This window comes from Microtus ochrogaster, unplaced genomic scaffold, assembly GCF_000317375.1.
Source record: "Microtus ochrogaster isolate Prairie Vole_2 unplaced genomic scaffold, MicOch1.0 UNK231, whole genome shotgun sequence".
NCBI classification, from domain to species: domain Eukaryota; kingdom Metazoa; phylum Chordata; class Mammalia; order Rodentia; family Cricetidae; genus Microtus; species Microtus ochrogaster.
The window spans coordinates 20787-27141 of NW_004949329.1; the positions used below are offsets into that span (position 1 = coordinate 20787).

The window sequence follows — 6355 nt, forward strand, 5'->3', positions numbered from 1 at the left end:
GAAAACTAAAACCCAGAGAACGTATCTCTAGGCTTAATGCAAGAAAACTTTTTTCAAATGTGAATTTATTTAAAAGAAAAGTAGGACAGGCCCCACCTGCACCAGAAGAAACAGGAGAGTATCAGATATCTTGGCTGGAAAGCCCTGCTCTCTAGGCCCTATACCCTGCACTTCCACAAACCACAGAACCCCCATGAATCAGGCAGCAGTTGTCTCTCCCATCAACCATCCCCTGCTGCAGGACACACTGGCTGACCTACACATGAAGGGACAGCAACTCCTGGAGCCACAGGTCCAAACTGCACCCAGAGAAAGAGGCCCGAACTGCACCTGGAGGAAGAGCAACCACCAGAACTACAGAACCCACTTGTACCAATTAGAGGAAAAGATGGGTAGATAGTTGTGTAAGAATAATACAACAACATAAAGAGCAACATGGCATCACCAGAAATGAGTGGTTCTACAACCAGGTCTGAATATCCCAACACACAGATGACGCAGAAGAAAATGACCTTAAATATAACTTTCTGAAAATGATAGAGGCCCTTAAAGAGGAAATGAAAAGTTCCCTTAAAGAAATGGAGGAAAAAGAAAACAATAAACTGGAAGAAATCAATGAATCCTTTTTAAAAAAAAAGTAAAGAATACCATAAAAAAAAAAAACAACCAGACAAGTGAAAGAAACAGTCCAAGACTTGAAATTTCAAATAGAAGCAATACAGAAAACACAAGCTGAGGGAATTCTGGATGTGGAAAAACAGTGTAAATGAACAAGAACTACAGGTGCAAGCTTAGCCAATAGTATGAAAGAGATGGAAGAGGGAATCTCAGGCACTGAAGACACAATAAAGGAAATTCATTCATAGGTCAGAGAAAATGTTAAATCTAACAAATTCTTAGGACAAACTTCCCAAAATTCCCCTTGTCATATATTAATTAAAACATTAAACATACAGAATAAAGAAATTCTACTAAGACCTGCAAAGGAAAAAGGACAAGTACCATAAAAAGGCTGAACTCTCAAAATTACTCCAGACTTCTCAATAGAAATTCTGAAAGCAAAGATATTGGGCAGACACTAAGAGATCATGGATGCCAGCCCAGGCTACTATACCCAGCAAAGATCTCAATCACCATAGGTAGAGAAAAGAAGATATTCCATGACAAAGCCAGATTTGAACAATACCTAGCCACAAGTCCAGCCCTACAGAAAGTACTAAAAGAAAAACTCCAACCAAAGGAAGCTAGGTGCACCCACAAAAGCCACAGGTAACAGATAACCTCATATCAGCAAGCCCCAAAGAAGGGAAGCACACAAACACTCCCAGCACCACCAAAATCAAACAGGACAGCAATTAACAATCACTGGTCATTAATATCTCTTAATATGAATGGTCTCAATTCAGTTATGAAAAGAGACAGGATATCATAATGAATACAAAAACAGGACCCATCCATTGCTGTACAAAAGAAACACACCTCAACCACAAAAACAGTGATTCCCTCAGAGTAAGGGTTAGGAAAGGATTTTCCAAGCAAATGGGCCAAAGAAGCAAGTGTATATAACTATCCTAATGTCTAACAAAATAGATTTTAAACTAAAATTAATCAAAAGACATGGAGAAGGACATTTAGCTCATGTCAGTCTAGTGCAAGCTCAGGGACTGTTGACTGCCAGATGAGAAACCTGCATGGGACTGAGCTAGATTCTCTACATGTGAGTGACAGTTATGTGCCTTGATCTGTTGGAGGGGCCCCTGGAGTAGCAACAGGGCCTATCCCAGGTACATGAACATGCTTTTTGGAGTCTGTTCGCTATAGTGGGGTACCTTACTTAGTCTTGATATCAGGGGAGAGGCTTGCTCCTTCCTCAAGTTAGTATTCCAGACCTTGTTGATTTCTGAAGGAAGGCCTTACTACCTCTGAGAAGTGGATGGGGAATGAGGATGGGATAGGTGGAGGACAGGGAAAGAGGAGAGAGGGGGACCTGGGGCTGTATATAAGGATGAAAAGTAATTTTTAATAAAAATATGAAAAATAGCAAGAAAAATCAATCAGGTTGATAACACTAAAATTAAGAATGTTGCTGATGAAAACCCACATGAGAAAAGCAATGAGGATGAGCTAAAATAGATTCGTATCTAGAAGTTATAGAAAACAAACTGACCAGAAGAATAGTCTCTTTTCACACAGTCAAACATCATGATGGCCAATAAACATCCAACATTGGCACTCCCATTATGAGGATGAGGATGCAAATTAACATACATTTGAGACACCTTTTCCTAGCTGCCATGTTTATAAACATCTAAAAGTCTGATATGTCAAGTTACTAGGGAAACACTAAGAAGTCATCTATTGTGCATTTCTGCAAGAAAAGACAAATCCACTTTCTTCAGAATTACTGCACCACCTTTGTAAGTGGAGTACTCTGGTCACTGTGGCTCTGCAGCTCTATTCATGGGTGTGGGTTATAGAGAAGCTGCTGGGAGAGTACCAGGAAACACACTCAAGAATCTTCATAGCAGGTGTATCACAGTGGCAAAATATTGGAATAGACTAATTATTTAGTACTTAGAGAAGGCATTTCATGGGTAGAGTAAGTCACTAAGCTCTATGACATACTTTGACTTTTTTGTTCTTGAAAATTTTTGGCACTAAATAATATGGGAGGTGGGTAGAAAAGATACGAGGCGATGGCCTTTTGGCAAAGTCCACATTACGAATATTGTACTCAAAGCATAGTACTCTGCCTGTGGTTTGGATTTTTTCAGTGTTGTTCCTGTAGCCTTCAAAAAAAAATCAGGCTGAGGATCTGTTCTGTCCAGATGGTACCTGTAAGAACAAATAACAATCCCGTTTTCAATGCTGAAGTAGGTTTTTAATAATGAATACCAACAGTAATGTATCTGTTTTACAAATAATTTGGAGCTCTCTTTTCCTTTAGCACCCCAGGGATGCTTGGACATGCCCCTTTTCATTTTGCTTTTTCTGTTTTGAACACTCAAGTCAGTAAGGCTGAACTCTACAACTCTTTGTTCCTTTCTCACTTACAAAGATGATAGTGATAATCCAGATGATTCTTGTAGTGTCTGTATGTTCTATGCTTTAAGTTGAGTCCTTTCATTAATATTTAACTACTACTGACACATAACATTTGCAGAAATTGACAGGTAAAATGCAGTATTACTACATGAGGATACATGCAGTGTGGTCAGATCACACCAGGGATAGTGGCATTTCTGTGTTGCTGACATTTTTTCCTGTTTGCAGCCTTATGGCTTATTTCTTAATTTTCATAAGATATATAGCAGATTACAGAATGCCACTTTATTTCTGTATATGGGCAATGCTCACTCATTTTGGAAATTACTTCATTATTTGCTTATATTTTAGAACTGAGAAATACTAATAGAATTAATGTTTCTATTTTCTACTCCTTATCTTGCTTTATACTCTCAAATACTTCTTGCCATATTCCTAGTAATTAATCATAGCACACCTGTAGAAAGAGGAAACCAAAGATTTCAGTGTTATTGACATTTGGTCTCTGGACTATTAGGTCATCATGCAATGGAAGTATTTGGGAAATACACGCAAAATTTCAATTCTATTCCTTTTAAGAATGGATGCCATGTGATCAAATACTGTCGTGCTTAGGTTTAGCCTTAATTATTAATGGATATCCCAGATAATTCATTGGTGGCAGTATAGGTTTGATTAACCCTTAATAATTAATGGCTATTCCAGACAATTCTCTGGTAGTGGTATATATTGGATCAACCAGTCACTACTCCCAGTGAGGAGTGATGGTGCACCATATGAAGCAGTGCCTGAAATCTGGAAAGAACTGATCATGCCAAGACATCCCAGACTCCAGGGTTTCTGACAATGAATGTGCCAATATCCTGTGTGGCACATTATAACCACGCATCACCCATTTCATTCTTTCTGGGGACCTCCAGAAGCACCCAGCATCTCATCAGCATCTGAGTTATTCAGTTATTATCTACAGTTAACCAGGGAATGCCTTACAGGGTCCTCCAAGTTTTGTAGCACATTAAACATCACAAAGACAGAAAGCAAAGTAGGATTTGATACGAACAACAATATTTTTTGCAATGCATCCTTATTTACTGAAATGTTTAAATATGGATACAAAATCTTGTTATTATTTACATGGACAGTGGGGGTGGGGTCGGGTTGTGAATCTTAACACCTATAGCTTTACTATGTAGTCTGTGTTAACCACTGAAAAAACTTACACTAAGACTTATAAGTTTCACCTTCTGCTGAAGAAGTACCTTTACAAAAGTAACTTCAGTTCATCTTCATGTCCAACATTAAACAGGAGTCAAACAGGAGTAGTTGTGCTTGCTTGTCCTGATTAGCTTCACAAACCTCAAGGCTTCTACATTTCTATGAAGCCTCACTGTTTTAAGACTTTTTTTTTTTTACTATTTTTAAGAATTTTAAGTACATTACAGCTGTCTTTGTAATCTTGTCAACAGAATTGCATGCATTGGAAATTTAATCATTGTCTGAGATAAAGTCTCTACATAATAAAACATGTATCTTTTACAGAAAAGGTTTTTCATTATCAGATCTGTTCAACAGGCTACGGAAACATGTCATCATTTACCAACAAGCTGTTGCTGGCTTCATATTTGATTCGCACCCTCCAGCATTTTTCCACAATAAATTACAATATATACATGGCAAGTGTTTTTATCCATAGATACTTGTGATTTATTTACTTTTTGACCATACATTGTTCTAAACTATAAGTTGCTATGATTACAGATACCGATGTCTGATTGAATTTAGGATATTCATGGAGACAAATCACTGGAGTCCTATGAAGGGTTATCTAGATTAGGTTCATCAAGTTGGACTAAAGATGGAGGTTGACAAGGAACCTTCAGCTGCCATTGGGACTTCTCCAACATGATGATGTATTCTGGTGCAGCAGTGAAAAAGAAACTAATATTATTAAAATGACAGTGTGCTGAAAATAGAATATTTATGCACTTATTATCAAACTAATATACAGGGTGGTGATGGAGCCCAACTTTAATCCCAGCACTTGGGAGGCAGAGGCAGATGGATCTCTGTGAGTTTGAGGCCAGCCTTGTCTACAACAGTAAGTTCCAGGACAGGATCCTAAGTGACAGAGAAACCCTGTCTTGAAAAAACAAACAAACAAAAAACAAAAGAAAAACAAAATCTATAAGGCCTATTTATGCCACTCACCAGATTTCGGGTATGTGACTATGAAGACATCATCATCTCTAATTTCCTGATTGTCGATGTTTTCCACTATGTTCATTTTGACTAAAGACCTTTCAAAGTTATAGCCTCTAAAGTTAAGTAAATGTTCATATTTATTGTCCATATTTATTTACCTAGAAGAAAAATTTATAAAATTTTCTAAATTATCATAGTATTTTTCAATACTAAGTAATGCTTTTGAGTGGTCAACATGTACGAAGCATGACAAAAATGTACCTCACATATTAATATTTTTCTACAGTAATCAATTACATATCCTAGATTATTTAAATTTACAATAATCTTATGTTACTACATTTTTATTATCACTGTTTAATATATGAAGAAACAAACATAGAAGGAATCAGGAAGTTAGTAAGATTTTTCTATAATTTCAGATGGGAAAGGTGATCTTAGTTCTAAACATGCAGATGAGGAAATTAGGGTACAGAGAATGCAACCAAGTTTTTCAAGGTTGTCCAGTTGATCATCTTACAAAAAAGACAGCAAACAATTGGGGCAGAGTATGTGTTTGTAACTGAAGAGTTTTTTTGTATAATAAATTTTTATTCCTTATTTAGGGGTTGTATTATACAGCCATAATTCTGAACAACCTTCAGAGCACAATTTGTACCTGTCACATGGAAGGTGGTCGCCTAACCTTTTGAGAAAACCAGACCTTATCTTAACCAAAGAGTTAGGATATGCTAATGTCACTCTGAGACTTCTATGGTAAATTAAAAGGTTGCCTGGGAAGAGGTGGTAATTCAGTCTATGTGAGAGAGCAGCAATAGTTGAAGATGTGACCTAACTCATTCTCCCCTGCTACCCATAAAAAAAAAAGATGCTAAGGGAACCTCCCCCTCAGTTTACCTTTGGATATGAAAGTTGTTTAGATAATAAACACAACACGGGTGATCTTCAGTATTTGAATGAACCCTGAGACTCTCTCCTGATAAAGCCAGTGAACTGTTTATATTCCCCTGTCTCCACTCTGGTTCAAGAAATAATTTATAGCCGGGTGGTGGTGGTGCAAGCCTTTAATCCCAGCACTCTGGAGGCAGAGGCAGGTGGATCTCTGTGA

The 6355-nt window shown here is 37.4% G+C and overlaps 1 pseudogene; it reads right to left on the bottom strand.

Moving 5' to 3' along the window:
* Nucleotides 1-5395, bottom strand: part of LOC101990896 — a 20898-nt pseudogene extending 15503 nt beyond the window's left edge.
* Nucleotides 5396-6355: the final 960 nt, after the last annotated feature.